Genomic DNA, 21,971 nt, shown 5'->3' with positions numbered 1-21,971 from the left:
TCTCTATCAAGATTATACACGTGCTAGTCAGGGACTGGCTGTATTCATACTATCCATTTGGTTGCCAAGACTTTTGTCTGTTGCTTTTACTACCTGATTTCTACCTTCTGAGGCTTTTTATTTATTTGTATTTATCTTCTTGTATTGTCTCCATTTTAGTTGTAATACCAAGACAGGCAGCTGTAGAAAATGTGCATTAATGCAATCTATCTCCTCTCTATCTCTTGTGCTATAGTAAATATTCATGTACAGTCAATTATAGAAGTAGAGGGGAAAGAATTAAATCCTAATGAAAGTTAATCAAAGAGAAGAACTTCCTTCAGGCTGGCCATGCATGTCTGTAGTTTGTCTGTCATTTATAATGCTGCAGCCTCTGGTTCACAGACAAGCTGTAATTCTGCCAGTTAATGTATCCAATTAACCCCACTAATGAGCTAATCAACAGTGTAAAATCTGTGTAAAATCACTGAGGGTGTATGATGAATGGGAAATGCACTGAACTCTCCCTGTACAAAAAGTGCTTTATTTCTCTTGTTAAAGTGGCACTGTCTTCTTCCTCTCTAAAGGGTAATTTATCGTGAGGGTTCATAACAGTGCCATGCCCTGATAAGGGAGAGGTGGCAATAAACCCATCATAAAATGATTACTCAGGAATGTAGAGCAATTAAAATGTCTCTGTGTATCAGAGTCGTAGGCTGGAAGCAAAAGTAGTATTCTGTTGGTGCAGGAGTGCTCATAAAAGATCAGCAGTCATTTGAAGGTGATGCACAAAGAGAGAAGAAATTGTCTATTTATCTAATAACATATTTCCAGTTTCCATATAAATATAGTGTGCTACTGTTGACAGTGACTTAGTGGCCTCTCACTCTTGGTGAAACAATACCTAAAACCATTTAGGGTCAGATTCTGCTACACTTACATACTGGGTATTATTTTACTATATATGTAAGGTTATGCAAGTGATTTTTGTGAGGCTTCTTGCCGAGTACAGTTGTGTGCAAAACTGGGTAACAAAGATATTGTCCAAAAAAAAATACCAATCATTAATTGACTGTTTGGTTATCTTATTTGCAGTAAGTTTTTTTTTTTTGTGTCGGTACTTGCCGGTACTGAGTACCAGCACCTCAGCAGCCTCAGCCATGAGATTGGCTTGGGGAAGCATAGGAGGAGCCAGCTGAGTACCAGCTCCTTTCTTTCTTCACAAAAAAAAAACCACTTCTTATTTGTATCAGTATCCTTAGTCCAACCTTTGCAGAAATCTGAAAAATAGGACTTCTGAAGAAACATTGAGAAGGAGCCATTTTATAGCTGGAGAAAGAGGACATAGAGGGAGATGTGGCAACTGTCTACAGTTACATAAAAGGACGCTAAGGAGAGGAGAAGGATGAACTATTCTCCTTAATCTATAAGGACAGAACAAGAAATAATGGGCCTATGCGTCAGCAGGGAATATTTTTGTTAAATATTAGGAAAATTTATAACTATTAGGATAGTAGAGCAATAGAACAAACTACCTCGGGAGGTTGAGGAATCACTTTCAATAGAAATATGAAAGTTGGTGCCAGCAATGAGGGATTATTTATAGATAATGAAATTTGCTTTTACCTGATATAGGGAATGGACTCAATGGCCCACTAGAGATCTCTTTTAATCTTAATTATTCTACAGATAGAAACAAAACCATTACTTTTTTTTTCCCTATGTAAAGTACAGTCACGCTACAAACAAAATCTCCTTTCAGACAAATTTCAGGTCAAATAAGAAGTGACAAGAACAAGACTGATTGTGTTAATAAAATACAGAAAAAGCAAAGATGTAGAGACACTTGAAATTTTAGCTCTACAGCTTCCAGTAATGGCGACTGTATTGCTATAGACAGAGCTGACAGCTTATGTTTGCCCCTCTTTGTTAGTAAGCAGAGATAAAATGAGACTTTGGAACAAGGATTATACAAAATATCCAGTAATCAAGATACATGGAGGACAATACTTGCCAATCACTCTTTGCAAAAAAGGCTAAGCTACCTCTTCATTATGGTCTGTGACTTTTCATAGAGTTAGGGTTTAAGGTTGGAACAGATGGAAAACTCTTGACTACGAAGTCAGGGTCTTGTACTACTCTTATAGCAATTCTCCTATTGCTGAAGATGGGGCAGTGGCACAAAGACTGGGAATAGAATGTGTCATCATAGAATCATAGAATCCTAGGGCTGGAAGGGACCTCAGGAGGTCATCTAGTCCAGTCCCCTGCTTCAAGCAGGATCAACCCCATCTAAATCATCCCAGCCAGGACATTGTCAAGGCAGGACTTAAAAACCTCTGGGGTGGAGAATCCACCACCTCTCTGGGCAACGCATTCCAGTACTTCACCACCCTGCTGGTGAAGTAGTTTTTCCTAATATCCAACCTACACCTCTCCCTCTGTAACTTCAGACCATTGTTCCTTGTATCTGCTATCTATCTGTATTCTAATTCCATGTTTCAGACTGCAAAATCCATAAGACAGCACTACAGGTTTTGGATAATACTCTTTTGGAATCTTTTCATCTCAACCATAAGCTCTGGAAATGGTTACAGCAGAATGACAGCAGAAATACCACAATGTCTTTTATACAGGTTGAACCTCTCTCATTCAGCACCCTCAGGACCTGACCAGTGCTGGACAAGAGAAATTGCCAGGCAATGGGAGGTCAATATTGTCTAGCATATTACCAACACTTGTACTGCTGACAGGGCTCTTAGAAGATATTGAGGATAAATTAGAGCTAAATAACAGCACAGAACACTAGAGCCAGGACTGGTGGCTATAAGCAAACTTTATGGGACCACAGGAAACTTGGCCAGACACATAAATCATCATCCAGCTAATAAAGTCATGCTGGATTATGGAGTTTGCCAGATGAGAGAGTTCCAGATTAGAGAGGTTCATCCTGTACTTTGAAAAAGGAAATATTGTTGTATGGTAATCCTTGGGAAATGTTGACTTTTTAGTAGCAGCAATTACATGGTGGGAAATAAATTTTATATCAGGTGAGCAAACTTATTCATAACAAGACTTTCTAATGAATATTACATCTGAAATCACAAAATACTTCTATTCATGATTCCGGATTCAAACAAACAAACTGGGGTGAAGGGGACTTTTGATTCACCCTGGGCTCATAGAATCAGTCATAGATCTGGAAGAGATCTCAGTAGGTCATCGAGTCCAGCCCCCTGTCTAAAGCAGGGTTAACCCAATCTAATTCATCCCAGCCAGGACTCTGTCAACCTGGGACTTAGAAACTTTTAGGGATGGAGATTCTACCATTCCAGTGCTTCACCACCCTCAAAGTGAAATAATTTTTCCTAATACCCAACATACACATCTCACTCTTCACTTGCTTACAAAGCTTGCTCAGGCATCATAATATTAAACTACTTGTGTGGAGCCTGACATGGCCCTTTGTTACAATGGGAGACATATCAACAGAATTGAGGGCAGAAACGGGTTCTTAGTCACATTGAGAGAAAAGCTAGAATAGAATACTTTCCTGAATAGAACAACTAGGGGCCAAATTCTACTGTAATTTATACATCTGAAACTGCCATCAGTTGCACCCACATAGGTTAGAGCAGAATAGCAACCTGGAAATGCCCTGGATGGTTTACAAAAAAAATAATTTCACCTGTGAAGTTGAGTTTTGTGACCACAGTTTCAAAGTGGGTCAGAGTCAAAGATGGAAGAATATAGTGCCTTGCCAACTGAAGCAAATCCACACAACACTGTGGTGTTTGCGCTCCTCTTCCCTTACAGTAAGTTTGGCTTTCTGCCAGGTTATTTATAGGAACTGTCGCTCTGCTGAATGAAAATAAAGCTATTATCCATATTTCTCAAACCTATTGTCTATAAGAAATGTTATATGTTGTTCAAGTTTTAAATGTATTTTCTTCAAGTATTTTTTTCTGTAATTCTTAGTTTATACAAATGCTTTCATTACACTCATCACTAGTAAGGGCCCAGCAAACTACTTTATGGCTTTCCTGTTGGCAACATTAGAGCAGGATACAAATATTAGGCTCAGTAAAGGAGGGGAATATACATTTTACCTATTCCATCTTCCTGTAGCAAACTAGTCTGAGTAAAAATGGACCCAAACTAAACTTCAGATTTAAACTTTCTGGATCTCATTTTCTGTTTCAGTGCATCATGTGCAGTCCTTTTTGTCAGGATAAAGTGTGTCTCAACTGTGATTAAATTATTACCTCTTGTGCAGGACAATCAAGAACTGCACCATCACCACCCCAAACCTAAGCCTCACCACAGTATTTTCATAATGAACAGAACTAAAACCCCATTTCCAAACACTTCTGAACTGTAGGTTCCATTACTACACTAACTCTGAATTTTCTCTAAATTCAGGTTCTTTACATTGGGTGGCAATGGATTATTTCTGCACACTTTCAAAGTCATATTCCATCCCAGTGGCAATTTCTTCTTGTGACTGAATGAAGAAATTTGACATTCAGATATTTCTAAGATGACACAGCTGGGTTCAGAGATGTGTACATCTAAAATTATCCCCAAAGTGTTGCCTTACTGAAAAAAATAATTGTTTGTGCTACAGCTGAAGCTATGCTGCAAAATATGGATGTTTCTGGATCTGAACCTCCTTATCACAACTCAGGATGTGCTCCATGGTTTGCCGGTGTTTTGGCATGATGGTTTGGGACAGCCCACAATAAGATAGTGGGTCCCATCAGACACAACATTCAGATCCTGATTGATGTCATCTGGAATTACAAATACCACCCCTTGAATGTACCTTTTATGTTGGATAGTAGGAAAATTGGATCTAAATGCAAGTAATAGTGTAGGGTCAGTACTTTTTTTCAGTTTCTTCATTGTATCTGTGAGATCCTTATAGCTGAAAACTAATATGTAAATCAGTGAACCTTGGGAGGAAAAAGGTATACAGTATGAAATTATACATATGTTATTAATAAAATGAAAAACTTATATTACAGGTTGAACCTCTAAAATCCAGATTATCTGGTCCGGCAACATCCATGTTAGACCACAAATATTGCTGGACCAGAGAGCCACAGGGCCAGCTGTGAAGGCAGTGGCTGGGGAGCAAGCTGCAGCTGGGGCTGGCGAACTGGTGGCAAGGGCCAGGGTGCCAACCCTGGCTGGACTGGGAAGCTGATGGTGGAGGCTGGAGCAGGAGCCTGACCCAGGACCAGGAAGCCAGAGAAAGCAGCAGCAGCTGAGCACCCTGGCTGGGGCTGAGAAACTGTAGCCAGCTGACAGCAGGGGTACTGGCCAGGAGCCTGGCCAAAGTGAAACCCAGTGACCTGGGCTGGCAGCTGACAGTCAGGAGGGGAGCTGGGAAGCATTGACCTCCGCTGGTCCTGAAAAATCTATTGTTCAGGAAAGCTCAGGTCCTGAAGATGCCAGACCAGGGAGGTGCAACCTATATTATGAACTGCTGGATTTTCTCAGACAGAATATAAAAAATAATCCTGTAAAAGTGCATGCTGGAGCTTTAACTATTTGTCCCATATGTATTGTGGCTTTTTCTGGGAGCTGTAGACCCTGGGATTCCTTAGACAGGAGGCTATATGAAGATACTCCGTTTGCTCGCTGCAGTGAAAGGCATTAAGACAGCAGGCCTGGGATGGTTCCTCCAGGTCAAGGACCTAGGAAAAGCCTGCAAGGGGTCTTTGAAGAAGCCAATGAAAAATAGCCCTCAAGAAGTTCATAGGACAACCAGATAGCTGGCTAAGGTATTCTGAGGAAGGAGTATCATTTTGGCTGAAAAGCCAAGCTCTGAGAAGGGAATTCAGTGACTGACACAGCAAAAAATACCATTGAGGGAAGAGAAGTGGAGAGAGGTGAGGGTCAGATTTATCACCTACTTCATTTTGAAGGGCTAAAGGCTGCAGATTATGGAAGAAAGGCAGTGGCATAGGTTTGTTGTTAGTTGTAACAGTGTGTGTCACTATTATGTTCTGGCAGGAGTTGGAGAATGGAGCTTGATTGGTTCTTGATAGAAAACTATGACTGGAGAAAAGAAAGTGTGAAAGTTGTAGATTTTGATATGGGCCTTTGGGACCCATTTGGGATATGTAAACTATCTTGCCAGAGACGGTGAAACTGAGACATAAATGAATTCCTGTGATTAGCAGACTAGAGCACTGTTACAAACTTAATCAATGTCTCTCCTGTAACCTCAAGACACTGGCAATATTTGGGATTTTTCCTGCAAGTGTACCTACAAAGTTAATAGAATGGTTATAAATGTCTTTAAAATAAGAAATTAAATATTAAAGATTCCTATTCCTATTTAAATTAGAAAGTCATGGTATAATAGATTGGAAAGTACATTTTTTTTTGCATTTTATATTTAGAATCTCTTCCAGTCTAATGTGTCTGATCACATTCAGTTAACTTCAAAGGAAGCTTAAGTATGTTTCTTAATATCTGCACACTCTTGGCTATCTTGAATTATAGAAGTTCTTTCCAGAAGACTCAGTCCCTTATGTATTTATTCCTATTAAATTTTATTTTGAAAGGATTTGTTTTTAAAAGGCAAATTAAAATCAAAGGAAAATAGAAACAACCAAATGATAACACAGTTAATAAGGGTGTTTTAAAAGGTGTATTTTAGCATCAAATTACCAACTATAATTAGTTGTTAAAATCTATGAAATTCAGAATGTAATTTCTCATTATTCAAATGTAAGAATACATGTATTTATAGTCAGCACAGTGTTTTCACTTTCAGTGACCCATAAATGCCTATATGATGCTGCTTCTCGAGGCAAAAACTTAAAATTCTCATCAAAATTAGGGAATATTTCATGTCCTTCAGAATCAGCCTTGACTTAATAAGAAGGAAGAAAAAATGCCTTTTAATACTTGAAATTTCAGTCTTTTGATATGAGGTTTCGTTTTGTTTTGTTTTTTTTGTCAAGGTTTGAGGCACATCAAAATGTTCTTACCTCCCTCTTCAATTGCCAGGCCCAAGGGCTACATCCCCTCCTGCTCACAGCCCCTATCAGCAGCACAGATTATCCTGAACCACTTCTTGTGCTTCCTCACTAGTCTCAAAGTAATTACAATCTTAGGATACATCTCCGTTAGGGCTACGTCTACACTACAGAGATCTTTTGAAAGAATCTCTTCCAGAAGACCTCTTCCAAAAGAACTTCTTTTGAAAGAATGCATCCACACACAAAACAACAGATCAAAAGAGTGATCTGCTCTTTCAAAAGAGAACATCCACACAGCCCCCACTCTTCTGAAAGAATGGGTCAGGGATCGAAAAATCAGGTCCATGAGGACCCTCCCTCCCCCATTGCTGCACACACTGCAACAAAACATAAGTGAAGACTAGACATTAGGGAGATACATTTACTGTAGATAAGACAAGCTTTACAAGACACAAAGTAATTTCATGAAAGATTGTCTGTGGGAAACAATACGGATGTGTTATGTACAAGTACAAATTTTTGCTTTTAGGTGTCCTCTGTGCAGCAGGGTCTATACAGAGATCTTAAGGGACCCGTATGACTTCGTTCACTTTCAGGTAGGGTAAGACACAGATTGGGGCATGGTTTCTAGCCATGGGCAGCAGTGTGGATTCAAAACCAGGTTCTGCAAGTGTCCACTCTACAAGAGGTGTTCGTGGTGGCTTTAGGGGCTGTGACAGTCACAGTCGCTGTGTGCTTCCCCCTACCCCTGTCCCAGGCTGTGACATTGAGAGTTTCCCTTTCCCCAGGAGCTCAGAGAAGGGTAGGGCATGGGGAAGAGGCACTGCAGTGCAGTTTGTATTATCAGGTCTGTGTGGCTCCTGTGGTTTCCATGTGCTCCCTTCCACACTTTGCTGGGATGATGAATGTTTACCTTCTCCCAGGAGTCCAGTAAAGTGGGGCTGGGGGCAAGGTATGGCAGTGCATCTTGTGCTATCCCTCTTGGGGCTGCATGGCTCTTACAGCTGCTGCATGCTTCCCCCTGCTTGGCATGGACAGTGAAATCTCCCCTTCCACCAGGAGCCCAGAGAAGGGAAGGAAGAGGAGTGGGTCAGGCATGGCAGAGTGGCTTGTGCTATCATAGCTTAATGACTCTAAGGCTACATCTACACCTCATTAGTATTCTCCAATTTGGCCATTAGCATGGCCACTTCAATGTTTTCCCCTAGTGTAGACGTAGCCTAAGTTACATATTCCTGCCCCTTCTTTGTCTACATTTCAATGTGAGAGATCAGCCTTTTTAGAATAACAGAAACGGGAAAGGAATGAATACTGACTGAATGTGAACAGAAGGCTGTTTGGTATGCCAGTTCTGCCAGCACAGTTTCATCCTCCCACACAGCAATAAGGTCATATATCTCCTGCACACTCCATGGTGTAGCTTGTCTGTGACTCTGGGAATTTACGGGCAGATGTGCTGCTGAGGTGTGTTGCTCAGGTGTGCTTCCTGCTCTGCTCACACACTGGCCTAACAGAAAATAAAATTAAAACTTTCCTGAGCCATTTACTTCACACCTGGAGAGGAGCATAGCTGAAAGTGCCAGCCAGAGTGGCCACACTGGGGCACTCTGGGACACCTCCAGAAGGCCAAAGACATTGAATTTCATAATGCACCAGCTGCACTACCCTAAAATCAACCATGCCAGGTCAAATATGGCATTACTGTTTATGGATAGCAGGAGTACCAAAAATCAACCTTAGGAGCCCATAAAGTCAGCAGAACAGAGCCTACAGAGTGGACTATTGCTTAGAAAATTGACCTAAGACTGATAAGTTCAACCTAACATCCTAGTGTAGTCCAGGCCTTTGTGAGAGCCAAATACTCACAAAATGGTTCAGCATACTTTGGCTTCTTTATCTGGTAGGCAGGCACAATATCTTTTTAGTGCAAATTATTCAGAACTCGTATGCAGGGCTTTTTTTCCCCAAGTACAGAAGACAAAACAGAAACTGTGGCAGATATGTTGTTTTTCTCCTCGTTTCAAATCAAATTTGATTTAATTTAGACATGTTGGCATATTGGGGTGCATTGGGAGGAACATTTCCAGCAGATCTGGAGAACTTATTAGTCCCCTCCATTTGGTACTGGTGAGGCCACATCTGGGATATTGTGTCTAGTTCTGGACCCTCCCTCCCCAAATATAGAAAGGATGTGGATGCATTGGAAAAGTCCAGCAGATGGTACCCAAAATGATTAGGGGGCTAGAGCATATGACATATGAGGAGAAGGTGAGGGATTTGGGCTTATTTAGTTTGTAGAAGAGAAGAGAGGTGGGATTTGATAGCAGCCTTCAACTACCTGAGGGGGGCTCTAAAGAGGACGGAGAGAGGCTGTTCTTAGTAGTGATAGGTGGCAGAACAAGGAGCAGTGGTCTCACGTTACAGAGCAAGTGGTGTAGGTTGGATATTAGGAAAATCTATTTCACTAGGAGGGTGGTGAAGCATTGGATTACATTACCTAGAGAGGTGGTGGAATCTCCATCCTGTAGGTTTTTAAGTCACAGCTTGGCAAAGTCCTGGCTGGGGTGATCTAGTTAGGGTTGAGCCAGCTTTGGTCAGGGGGCTGGACTCAATGACATCCTATGGTCCCTTCTAGCCCTCTGAGTCTATGATTCTAGGCAATGCACATTTATGAAAGGAATAAATCTGTTGTGCCTTTGATTGACAGGAAACTTTGCTCTTCAGAGATAATTTATTCATCCAGTTAGGTTAGGTTTCATTTCTTCAGCAGATTATTACCTCTTATTGTCTTGATTAAACTATCATAAACTCTTAAATAGTACTTCTTTGTACTGTTATATTCATATCAGAAACTAGACTACCTATTACAGTCTGGTAGCAACATGTTTGATCAAGGTTACCTGACACATCCCATTATAAAACCCTGGTCTCGGGTGCATATAACTTTGCCACACTTTACCCATTTGGACTGAAATTTTCCGTTGTCTTTCTTTTGTTTTGGTTTGGTTTGGTTGTTTAGTTTTCAGGGAAAGAGGTTAATAAAAAAATACATCATTCTGTCACGTTAAAAAATCTGATTACCTACTTAAAATTTTGTCAGGGATGTGCATTTCACCATCCCCAGGAGAAAAGCTGCCCAAATCTTGAAAATTCACATTTGCCTGGGTACAATAGAAGTTTGATAGAATTTTTCAGGGAAATAAAATTAATCCTTCCATTTGCACTGGATGGGTTTTTTTAATCTGTACATGAGCAGGATTTTCACTGTAATTGATGCTCTGGGCAATATACCTTTGGTGGGTCATATTTCTATCCAGTAAGGAAGGAGTTAATGTGCTCATCTGTGCACAATCAGCCCCAACCCAGTGCACCTGGGTCACACCTCAAGCTGGGAATCACTGGGACCAGCTGGCAGGAAATAAGGCGGAAAATGCACAGCTTGTATAAGAGGTTAGGGTGAAACCGCTGCAGGGGCTTACTAAACAAAGATATTGAGACAAAGAGCTGGGGAGTTAGGAGAAGACTAGAAATGGAGAGCATGGAGGTAGTCTGGGCCAGGAAACCAGAGAGGATGAGGGATATAGGTTGGAGGGGACTGTTGACTGATGCTGAAAGTGTTAGGTAGAAGAAAGGAATGGACCTGGGAGGGAAGTGAGACTGAATGGGCAAGGAAGGTGATGACAGAAAAATGAAGGGCCTGGGAAAGGATGGGTAGAGGGACTCAGGTTGGGGAGGGGGGACAAGCAGAAAAGTTTGTGCCCACTAGAGCACAGTTGTCACTGGAATGGAACTCAAGATTTCTGAGTCTCCTGTTTCCTCTGCTCTTGGTTGGTAACTCTGAAGGCCACTGACAAAGAGTCCCACCCAACCCACTCTAGTGCTGGTCCACACACTGGAGGAAAGTCTGCTATTGCCATCAGTTAGCTGAGCTCTAGTAGCAGAGGTCTGCTTGGTGGATTTAAAGGTGACGATTCAACTGATGATCTGTGTGAGCGTCAATAAGCTACATATTAAGGGAACTTTTTTCTTTTTTAATGAAAAAACCTAGGCAATTTATACACAAAATTTCTTTAAAGGAACAAGATTAAGTCTAGCATTCAAAAGTGAGGAGATGCCAGAATTAAAGTTACCTTCGCAACTTTAATTTGGTCTGCTAACATACATGCAATATGGTACGGTCTTTAATCACATGATTACATAGTATTATGTTCTACAGTGTCTTCAGACACATAAGAGAAAGCTGTAATTGGTTTAACAGATTCTAGTTTCCATAACACAAAGAATGGTTTACAAATGTTAGAATGATTTTTATCATGAGAGGAAATGTTATGCAGTCTTTGTGCTTCATTAATCCACAAATAAATTAGAGAGGGTTTCTGGAAAGAATCCCAAAACTCAGGCAAAAGTATGTTATGAATTGTATGTGCTCTACTTAATGTAATCATTTATCTTTCCTGAGGTCTATTATTTTTACAACTTAAAATGACTCATTAACATTTATCTCTACTACCTACCAGGAACACTATATAGCAGACACAAATAAAGCTATGCTTCTAGCATAATAAATGTGGATCTTCACTTTTGTCATTTGCTTATATATGTGGTTAGAATTTATAGTGACAAAGAATCTCACTTTTTTTAGGGAAAATAGCAATAAAATCTGTAGCATCAGTGTGAGAAATAATAATGTGATTTGGATTGTTCAAATTATTATTGAAGTATATATTTTTTCATCTAGACTGCTAAGGAAAATATTATTTTCGTAATGCATTTTCTTTTTTTTTCCCATAAAGAAACAAGCAATGGAATAGTATAAATAGGGAAATAACTTACAGTTTTCATGTGTTTCTATATACCACGTGCTTTATGGGCTCTCCAACAGCATCATGCAATTTTACGTCATGACAAAGCTGCTACACCAGAAAATACTACACAGATATAACAAGTTAGGGGAGAAGTAACAATAATAGGAGACATCCATGAACCGGAAGAGGTGGGAAAGAGGGGAAAGGAGTAGTTAGGTGGAATGGAAGTCTGGCATTCTTTGAAATACCCTCAACATTTTCTTATCTTCCTATATCAGGAAACAGGGCCCAAATTTCTCTGAATTCATGTAATTCTGGAAAACATCATTTTATTTTACCACATTCAGTTCTTTAGGCAGGAACAGATTCTTTCTTCTCCCTGGCACAAATACAGCCTCTGCTTCTCAGGAGTGGGAGACCAGGGACTCAAAAGAAAAACTAGATGTCCTTTTGACATGAAATCTCGCTACAGGAGAGTTATTGGGCTGACTCAGTTTACCACATTCTTGATCTTCAGGTCAGATTTTTGTTTTAATAGTGAACTTGGCATAGGGCTGCTAGGGCAAGTTTCTCTGTTGCCCCCTAGATAGGATATGACCTTGATGTTTTCCATTGCACACACATTCGTGCATTTTCAAATGTGCACTGAAAATTATGAATTCCAGAAAATCACAAGAACTTTCGAAAGTATTCTATCTATTCCATACACAGTAAAAATACTACTTATTAGCTTGAAATATGCACAAAGTCATTTTCTTCAAGTAGGTAGGCAATAACTGATGAAAATATTAACATAATAAAATAAGTAAACAACAATAATTGGTTAACTTAAAGTACTGTAGGGTAATCAACATAATGAGTATTCATAGTTCCCTGATCCGTGGCTAAGATATTTGAGCTCATGCAATCCTCTTCTCATTTTAATATATATATGCACACATATTTATAATATGCATATGTTAATTAGAACTTGTCTCATCAGTTTGCGCTAAAGAGAGACAATGTATGCTGAAAACGTTTCACAATGAATTCAGACATCGTTTAGCCCATCATCATCTCCAGAAGGAAGAGTGGTATGATTTAATAATGACATGCATGAGCAATAACGTACAGTGGGTCTGAGTTAGACTGGGATTTTTTCTGCAAATTTCATTCTTAGTTTTTAATGAGGAGCATGTTCTAAATGAGTGTTCATTCATGAACAATAAAGCTTAGTAGGTATGTTGTTTTTCTATAATTGTATGCAGAGGGTGAATTCAATCAGCTTAGAACTGTAAATACCTCATAAATATTGCTGTTCTCACATCTTACTGTGAATATTAAATGTTTGTATTTAAAATTAGAGATTAAAGCTCTGTCTATACAAGGCTAAGAAAGTCAACCATAGATACGCAATTCTAGCTACACCAATTGTGTAGCTAAAATCAGCATATCTGCACTCGGCTAACTTGTCTGTCTAAACAGGGGAAGGTTGATGGGAGAGTTTTTCCATTCAACCTACCTTTCTTCTTGTATATTGCTAGGAGTACAGGGGTTGACTGCGACCCCTGAGAGCTCAATATCACACATCCATACTAGGCATGCAAAATTGGACAGCAGAAGATTGACCCTGAGTGGGTTGATCTTCTGTGATAGGGTAGATGTAGCCTCAGTCTTTATGGACTGGGATTTTGAAAAGTGTCTGGGAGTTTATAAGCAAAAGCCAATTGGACTTGTGATACTAAATCCTGTGGGCCCTATTGAGGTTAATGAATATATAGCTGTGTTACAGAACGTACTGTTGCCTTTAAATGGCAACTCTAAAAATATTAAGTTTTTCTGTGATTCTTGGATGTCTGCAGTAACTGAACATTAGCAATTTATGAGTTTTATCCAGCAGTTCCTCTTTCAATGCTTCATTCTCTGACAGTGCCTCATTACTACTGAAGATGAGAGGGAAAGTAGTTCTGGAGTAGGATCCACAAAAGAAGATTTTAGTTTCTCTTCCAGTGTTTCTCCTGAAACTCCTGACCAATGTATTCCTTTTTTGCTTTGTTTTATGATGTTTTCAAGTCTCAACTCTCCAGATTTCATTTTTGTCCCAAATATGTGGCTCAGTCATCCTTCAATCTGAAAATGGGGCACATCTTAATCTGAAAATGGGGCACATCTCCTCAACCTCAGCACTAATTCAGAATACATACGAAAATATCAACTTCCTACTCTTCAAAGTTTGCCATGGATTTGCTCTCCATTTGTTTCCCCTGAAACTGAGTTTCATCATTTCCTGTTGTCTAGCCCATTCTATACCCTCATTGAATGAACTGACCCATTCTGCGTTGTCTCATTGATACTCTTTGGGCTTGTCTACACTACCGTCTTCCTTCAAAGGAAGGTTGGTAATTAGGGTGGTGGGAGTATACTAATGAAGTGCTGCCATGCATAGGCAGCACTTGATTAATCATATTCCTCCCCACAGCAACTTCAAAGTTCTAAACTTTTGAGGAGTAAGGGGACTTTGAAGTTGCCCTGGCATTTTGAAGTACTGGCGAGTGGGCCACAGCTAGACGCGTGCCGGTACTTCAAAGTTTAAAACTTTGAAGTTGCCACGGGGGGGAATTTGCTTAATCAAGTGCTGCTTATGCACAGCAGCACTTCATAAGTAAACTCCCAACACCCTAATTACCATCCTTCCTTTGAAGGAAGATGGTAGTGTAGACAAGCCCTTTGATAAGTAGGCAAATCAGTTTCTTGTGCTCTTTCAAACATCTGTGACAGTGTTTTGTACATGACTTCCTGATTCTTTTCAAAACCAATCCCTTCTGGGTGGCCTATGATTCCTAACGCTGTCTGTTAGGGGAGTGGCTGGTACCATGCAATGGTTGTTTTGTTCTTCTTAAATGACTTTATTTGCTTTTGGTTCATTTCCTTCTCCCTCTGGTATCGCCTCCCAGGTGATTAATTAACACCTATATTGTAGGTCATAAGCGCTCTATTTCAAGATTACCACCACAAAAACTTCTTATAGGCCATGTCTACAGTAGCACAAATCTTGCATGGCCATTTCAAAGATTATTAATAAGGTACTGAAATGCATATTCAGCGCCTCATTAGCATGCCGCCACCCACAGCTCTTTGAAATTGCCACGTTTCGCTGCTGTGCGGCTCATCCAGACAGACCCCACCAACTTCGAAATCCCCTTATTTCTATCAGCAGATAGGACTAAGGGGATTTCGAAGTTCCCTAACCCTAACCCATGGCCGTTTCAAAGATTCGTGCTAGTGTAGACATAACCGTAGTGGAGGAAAATTTCACTGATTGCTTGTTTACTGTAGTATAAGTAGCAAGCCATTCATCTGGTGTAGGCATGGCACTGCCAGTATAAAATATTTTATACTGTTGTAGTTTATTCTGGTTTGGGAAGAAAATAATAATAGTGTCAGGGTTGTTTACATGCATTGGAAGCATTGTCCCTATGTCGGTAATCCTTAATGCACTTTTATACTTGTAGAACTCTCTTCACAGTAGAGTTTATAGCAATACAACTACACTCATCATCCAATAGTATTATAGTGATAAAATTCCTTTCGTATATAGTCTAGGCTAATTTGTCGCTCTGTTTTAATTTGAGTTAATCTGATTGTTTATTCATTTGAGTTAATGTGAACAGGAGCAGATACTCCCGTCTAGCCATACTGCAGAAAAAGAATGAGGCTTCAATTATAAACCAAATTATACAGTCCCGTTTACTCAGACTTTACTAAAAATCTGAGAAAAGTCTTCGGGACTTGGTCCCATTAATAGTTTCTTCAAATTCAAGTTCATCATCAATGGACTTCTCTGTATGGTATTTGTAATCTTGATTTTGCACAGTGTACTCCACTTTCAAATGCTGCAATCCTTTTCTCTGAGTGGTACTATAAAATGATATAATGTGTTATATTTAAGGCCACAGAACTTTTAACAGTTAATTGAAATGCTTAAATCAGGAGTTTTTATGCTCTCAATTTAGTTTGTCAGAGAATCAGTTGAAATTTAAAATCTGCGCTTCTCAAAAACTAGGAACTGTACTACATTTTCATTGATCTTTTCATAGGACCAGCTACAATACTGTCCATGGTCGACTTCAATAATGTCTCATGGAAAAAATATTACATTTAAAAATTGTTGAGTCACTTGCTTTTATCCTTTCTATGTCTCTTTTTCTCTCAAACGTGTCAAAAAAAACAAACCCTGGGCTTCACGATTAAATGATTTTCTGTCTAATGTTAAAGTGATGGGATTACTTATATCTTACCCATGTGATCACTGTTCTATAACGACAAGCTATCAAGCCATAACTGCCATTCAGATCATTTAATTTACAAGCCTTGTTTCATAATGAACTTCAGGGATACTGAAACAAGACTATATCAGAATCAGTTGGAAAACAGACAGCTTTGCAGTATGCGTGTCACAGTTCTGTTTCCAACTTCCTTTCAAACAGCAGAAGTAATTTCACTTTCTAAAATTGTTTTGCTTCGGAATCCTTGGGCAAGTCACGTTTAGCCTGGGAGTTAGCATTCAGCAGTACGTCACACCCTGGTAAGCACAATCAGTTTGTTTCTGTAGCAAATAGTGGCAACATGAAGTGTCTTCCAAAAAGCTTTTAGTGTGTATGTGATGGCATGTAGAGGGGTGGGGGCTGGGGCAGGGGCAGGGGGGTGGGGTACGAGGAGGCACTTGTTGGGCTCTGACCTCTATATCTACAGGGAATAAAAACAGAAACAAATTCCTTGGCTTCTGATGGTAAATTCGATTCACTAATTACGATTAAATATTCAGACTCCCAATTAGTAATGAAAAAATTGACCAGTTTTGGCTGGGTCATGTACTATCACCACATTGTCTTACACTACTCGCAGTATTGGATGAAGGGGGAACAGAACTATCAGAAGAAAAGAACGAAAGGAAGTCAATGACCTCTAATGGCTGTACCTTATATGATATGGTACGATAATGCCTCACCAATATCGGCAATTGGAACACTGTTGTATTAGGGCCATATCGTGCCTTAGACCCCTGTGTGCTTCTCATGAATAGACGTTGTTGCTGGCCCAGGGGAGTAATGCCTCTATATACTTGCTACATGTCTGGCGACAGCAGTCTGATTTTGGGAAGGTGAGAAAAGAACAGAGCTAGATAAATAAATATAATTAAAAACGTTTGTTCAAGGGAATACACAGAGACTTCCTGTAACAGAGTGTGCATGCTGCAAAATACACTTCCCCACCAGCACAACTTACTCTGTCATTCCTGTATATTTTGGACCCTGATATTAGTGTGTTACAGTGCTCTTTATTGTTCCACTAAGTTTCTATGATGCCTGTTACATTAATATCCTCGTTTAATATCAAATCACTTAATTTCGCCCATCCTCTTGTTTAGACTAGCATGTGTATACAAGAACTTCTACAATGTAACAAATGTATTAATATACATTATTTATTTGTCAGTATAATTATTCAAAACATTACAATTCATAATATTCCCCAGCTTTACAGAAACCACCATTATTCAAAAATGTATGCCTCTGATGGGACAATATTTAGCCCTCTTTAACTTGAAGGTTACAGTTGTCAATCACATTTTATCAGTGTTTACACGTGAAAGTTGGCTATCCTGCTATAGTAGATTCAAGGTACATGATGATTTTTACTTCAATTTTGTCCTAACACTGGAGGCATAGCTAGGTTGGCAAGTGATTCCAATTTGTATTATCTGCTAAGAGGGGAGGGTGAAATGAGAAGGCATTTGCTGATAACAGAATATAAAAATTGTTACTTTCTACTCGGTTCTTTTTCTTCTAATTGAAGGTTATTTTCAGGAGCATTTTCTCAGGTAATAATTACTATCCCATTTCACAATATATTATTTCATAAGATTTGGAAATATGAAAATCCATTTGATAACAGGTTTTGCTCAGTAAATCAGTGCAAAAAAAGTATATGACATCCCAAAAGTTGGGTGAGTAGGACCTAAAATATAGCACAAGACTGCTCTAGAATCTGAAGTTCTGCTTCCCATAAACTGACTATGGATGGTGTAGCAATAAAAGTATGTCCACTGTGCCCAGTTACTGATGACAATCATAAGCTGAAGGTATGGTCCTTGTTTCTTTCTGCAGGTGAGATAGAGGCAGTGTATATAATGAATGCTTATCAGTTCAGGGGTGCTACTGTGCAGGGAATGACATTCACATGGTAAAATAGGAAAGAGCAAAGTTGCTATTCAAATATTATGCCTAGGTTTTGAGCTTAAAATTAGTACATTAATAAAACAATGTTTTCATCATGAGTAGAGTCAGATCTTCATGACAGGCACTTGCTTTGATTTTTGAGTTAGTCTGTCCCAGCATTGCTTTTTGATTGGAGCATTATTAGTTTTTGCTTAATCCCAGTTTTCCAATTAAAAACATCATCAGTTGCATGCACAGCATTCAGCATGCTTTACTGTGCAAACTGTGGCGCTCCTGCCACAAGCTAAGTATGGATGTAAACAAAAAGAGAAAATCATTTTGCAGATCATGCCTGTTAAGCCGCTTAGGAAATTCAGATTTCCTCACCCCACATTTCCAGATAAGAGCTTTGGCGTTACTGCAGTCTTTATTTGCAAGGTTTTTCCCTTGGTAGGTCTCAGTGGATTCTGTATCTTCAGCAACAAGGGCAGATTTTAGAAGTGCAGGGAAAGTAGCTAGGCAGGATGAATGGCAAAATTAGAATTAAAGATCCTTCAGGTTAGGTAAGAACACCAAATTAAAGACTGCTTGTATCTGTAAAGGCATGTTGTTGGGCACAATGCAGAACTGCAGTTCCAGAAAAGATCACCTTTGTCTGTGCAACCAATCTGGCAAAAAATGCAACACTTTCCTCCATGCAAAATATAGAGTGGCAAGGCTAAGCCGAGAAGGAAACATTTATGGGGGCTAAAGAGAATCCTTTAAATATTGGGTGGACGTAGTTCACTATGCTGAATACAGGATAACTCATAAAATTACTCAAATTCAAGTGAGTTCAATGACAATCAGAACTATGTAGTTACAAACAGTCAAATTAACACCAAGTTGACTTGACTGAACCCCGTCAAAAATAAATACTGTGTATTTGGATTATTTTTATTTATCTTATCTTTAAGAATTTAAGGTTCAAACAGAAAGTGGTGAAACACATCCCTACCCTCCCATATACACAGTTGGAGAGAGGTCAAACACACGTACCCCATCACACGAGGGAAGGGTGAATGACCAACCAGCTCACCCTGCCCAGCACACTCCTCCCTCCATGCTTTGCTGGGCCCCCCAGCATTCACCCACCTCACTCAGTACGTGGTGCTGCATCGTCCCAAGGCAACACTTGGGAGGGCATGTATGATCACATGGTCCCCCAGATTTCTGCCAGGGTTCATACCACAACATGGTTGGCAGCAGCTGTTTGGCACTGTGCTTGAGGCAAGGGAGGGGCCCAATTACCTCCTTGCCCCTCCTGTCCTTTCTTGGTGTCAGGTGGGTCTCTCCTTTCACCTTGAGGGGTCACTGAGTACTTCTACATATCTTGTCCAGCTGGCTGCCAAATAGGGCCACTGTTCCACCTTCTTTCTCAAATTCTTTCAGAGCTGATGTTTTCCTCCAGGAGGGGCGGAGCCAAGAGTGGCCTGGCAATATGGTAACAGGGGACAACAGAAAGAGACATTCTCAGACTACAGGTGCTGCTGCCCAAGAGGTTGTGTGCAGATAACCCCCCAGAGAGCTCAGCATGGTAGCAACCACATGATAGAAATTGTTTCATGTTGCCATCTTGTATGTTCACTAAGGAATCTCTTAACATTACCTAGCTACCAAGGTAAATCTCACTGGGGGATATCTGCCCCAGGGCAGCAACTGCAGAGAGCAATTGGGAGTGCTTTCATCTCTTGACACTGTGTGGAGGTAAGTCAGACTGCCTCCTGGGGAGCTGAAGGTCAGACTGGAAGCTGCTGTTGAAGGCTGAAAGACATGGAGGGCCACTCCATCCAGGGCTCCTGGTAAAGCAACTGTAAATGGAAGTCCCAATGGCTTAGGAGAAGAAGGTGGGGTGACTTCTGTGGTCAGAGGGAAGAAGGCTAATAAAGAGAGTTGGGGAGGGAAGTAGTAAAACAGGTTTCAGAGACTTTTCTGTTTTGCTTATATCTTTCTTCCCCTTTGTTTTGTGAAAGATATTGGGCTTCCAATGGTGATTAGAAGGGAAAGACCTATTACATCACCTGGGCTTGTGGTTATTAAACATGGGTTATGAATGGTCTATGAAGCACTTTCAGGCATTTTCCGTCGCTCCTTGACTCCCAGTTGTGGATTATCCAGCAGTCTCTAAAGAATCTTACCTTCTGCTACTTGGCCAGAGATTTTCAAAAGTGCTGGGCACTCCAAGGATCCCAGTGACTTCAAAAGCAGCTGTTAGGCTCTCAGTCCTCTGAAAATTAGGTTACTGTCTCAAGGAGACTCCCTGCTTTTAAAAAGGTTTTGTCTACGGGCCATAGAGCCTCCAGGTGTTTTTCTGATCATCCAATCTTTTTTTAAAAAAAGAAAAGCAAAGCTAAGAATCCCTCCAAACTCTGAACAGCTACATCATCACTGATGGTTTCAACCCCAAACCTAGTTTCTGATTATTCATAAATGAAAGCAGAGCCAAACTTTAAAGTGACCTGAACCGATTAAAGACAGCAGCCTACAGAGAATGAGGATGGGTGGTAATACTAATCTGCAGCTGTTAGTGGTTTTTATCTCTAGATTTCAGAACACTTTTTAAAAGAAAGCGAGTTTTATTTCCCATTTTACTGATGGAGAATCTGATGCATGTAGCTGTGGCGGGACTGACCAAGGTCACACAGTAGGTCAGTGGAAGCTCCATGAACCAAACCCCATTCTAAACCCAGGGAGAGGAAACAGGTCAGATATTAAATAGGGCACTATAAACAAGCAGCTGTATTTACTCCATTGTAGTGAATTTATTTTTCATTTTATTGGTTTAACGCTGTCCTTAGAAAACCAGCACTGGATGATTAGTTGTGAAAAATGAAGTACAGAATGAGTTTGGGTGAATTAGAAAGGGAGAGAGATTTCCCAAAAAGTTTTCTAGTTCAGGTTGTGGTCCACAATATAGTAAAGCTTTAAACCCATTTCTCTTCTAGGCTATCACTCTGCTAATTCAGAATTGCCCCTGCCATGCGTTTTAGCAGTGCTTTGTCCAACCTCAGTATAAATGTATTTGAAAATGAGATTTTTCATTGGAAGATTAAGCCACAGTCTAATAAATGTGCCAGGAAGAGTTTCCTGAGGTTCTGCCTTTATTTTCCTTGTCTTAATTTGGAATGTCATGGAGGAACTCATGAAATGTGAGCACAGTAAATCATTTGGACCAGATGGTATTCACTGGGGGGTTCTGAAGGAAAAAAAGTGCAAAACAGTGAATATAAATCATTAAAAATAGCAGCTGTTCCCAAAAACTGGCAAATCCAACCTGGTGCTGGTATTTAAAATAGGGGCAAGGAGTGCAGAGAATAGCAGCTTCAGGAATTAGAGCCTGATGAGCTTAACTTGAGCTCCAAAGACATTTATGGAGAAACTGTGTTCAGGACAATGCTTAGATAAAATATTAGAGTCAAATCAGAACAGCTCCTGAAAGGGTAAATAATGGGCCTCTAAAGTACAACAAAGCTCGGAAAAACATGTTGCCATAAAATAGAAAAGTTGTTAAATTTTATTTGCATGGTTATTTTATTAGAAAGCTTTGGAAAGGAAACGGCCTGTGGAGTATGCCACAGAGGAGAAAAGAGGGGCCCATTAGCAGAGGAAGTTCAGAACTACTGAGAACAGACTGTTAAGAGACAAGATACAGCACAAACAGGAACAGACTAGTGGGGAGGGAGATGCGCAGGAGAGTATGGTCCAAACTGTTAACTCTAGGGGACAGCTGAAGGGGAAGGGAGGAAGAAATCCATGCTGGAAATGGAAAGGAACAGGTCACCAGGATGAAGCAAAGGGCAGGAGGAAGATCCAAGTTTTTGTGGGAATAGTAGTGGTGAGAGGATTGTCAGGCAGCTTTGGTGGGGTTTGGAGAGGACAGAACTCACAGAAGAATTAGGGTTGGTTTCTGAAACTGTAGTGGAAGTAACTTTCAAGGGCTGGTGCAGATCTCT

Source organism: Carettochelys insculpta, chromosome 4 (genome assembly GCF_033958435.1).
Source record: "Carettochelys insculpta isolate YL-2023 chromosome 4, ASM3395843v1, whole genome shotgun sequence".
Lineage (NCBI taxonomy): Eukaryota > Metazoa > Chordata > Testudines > Carettochelyidae > Carettochelys > Carettochelys insculpta.
Note: the sequence above shows the minus strand (reverse complement) of the source record.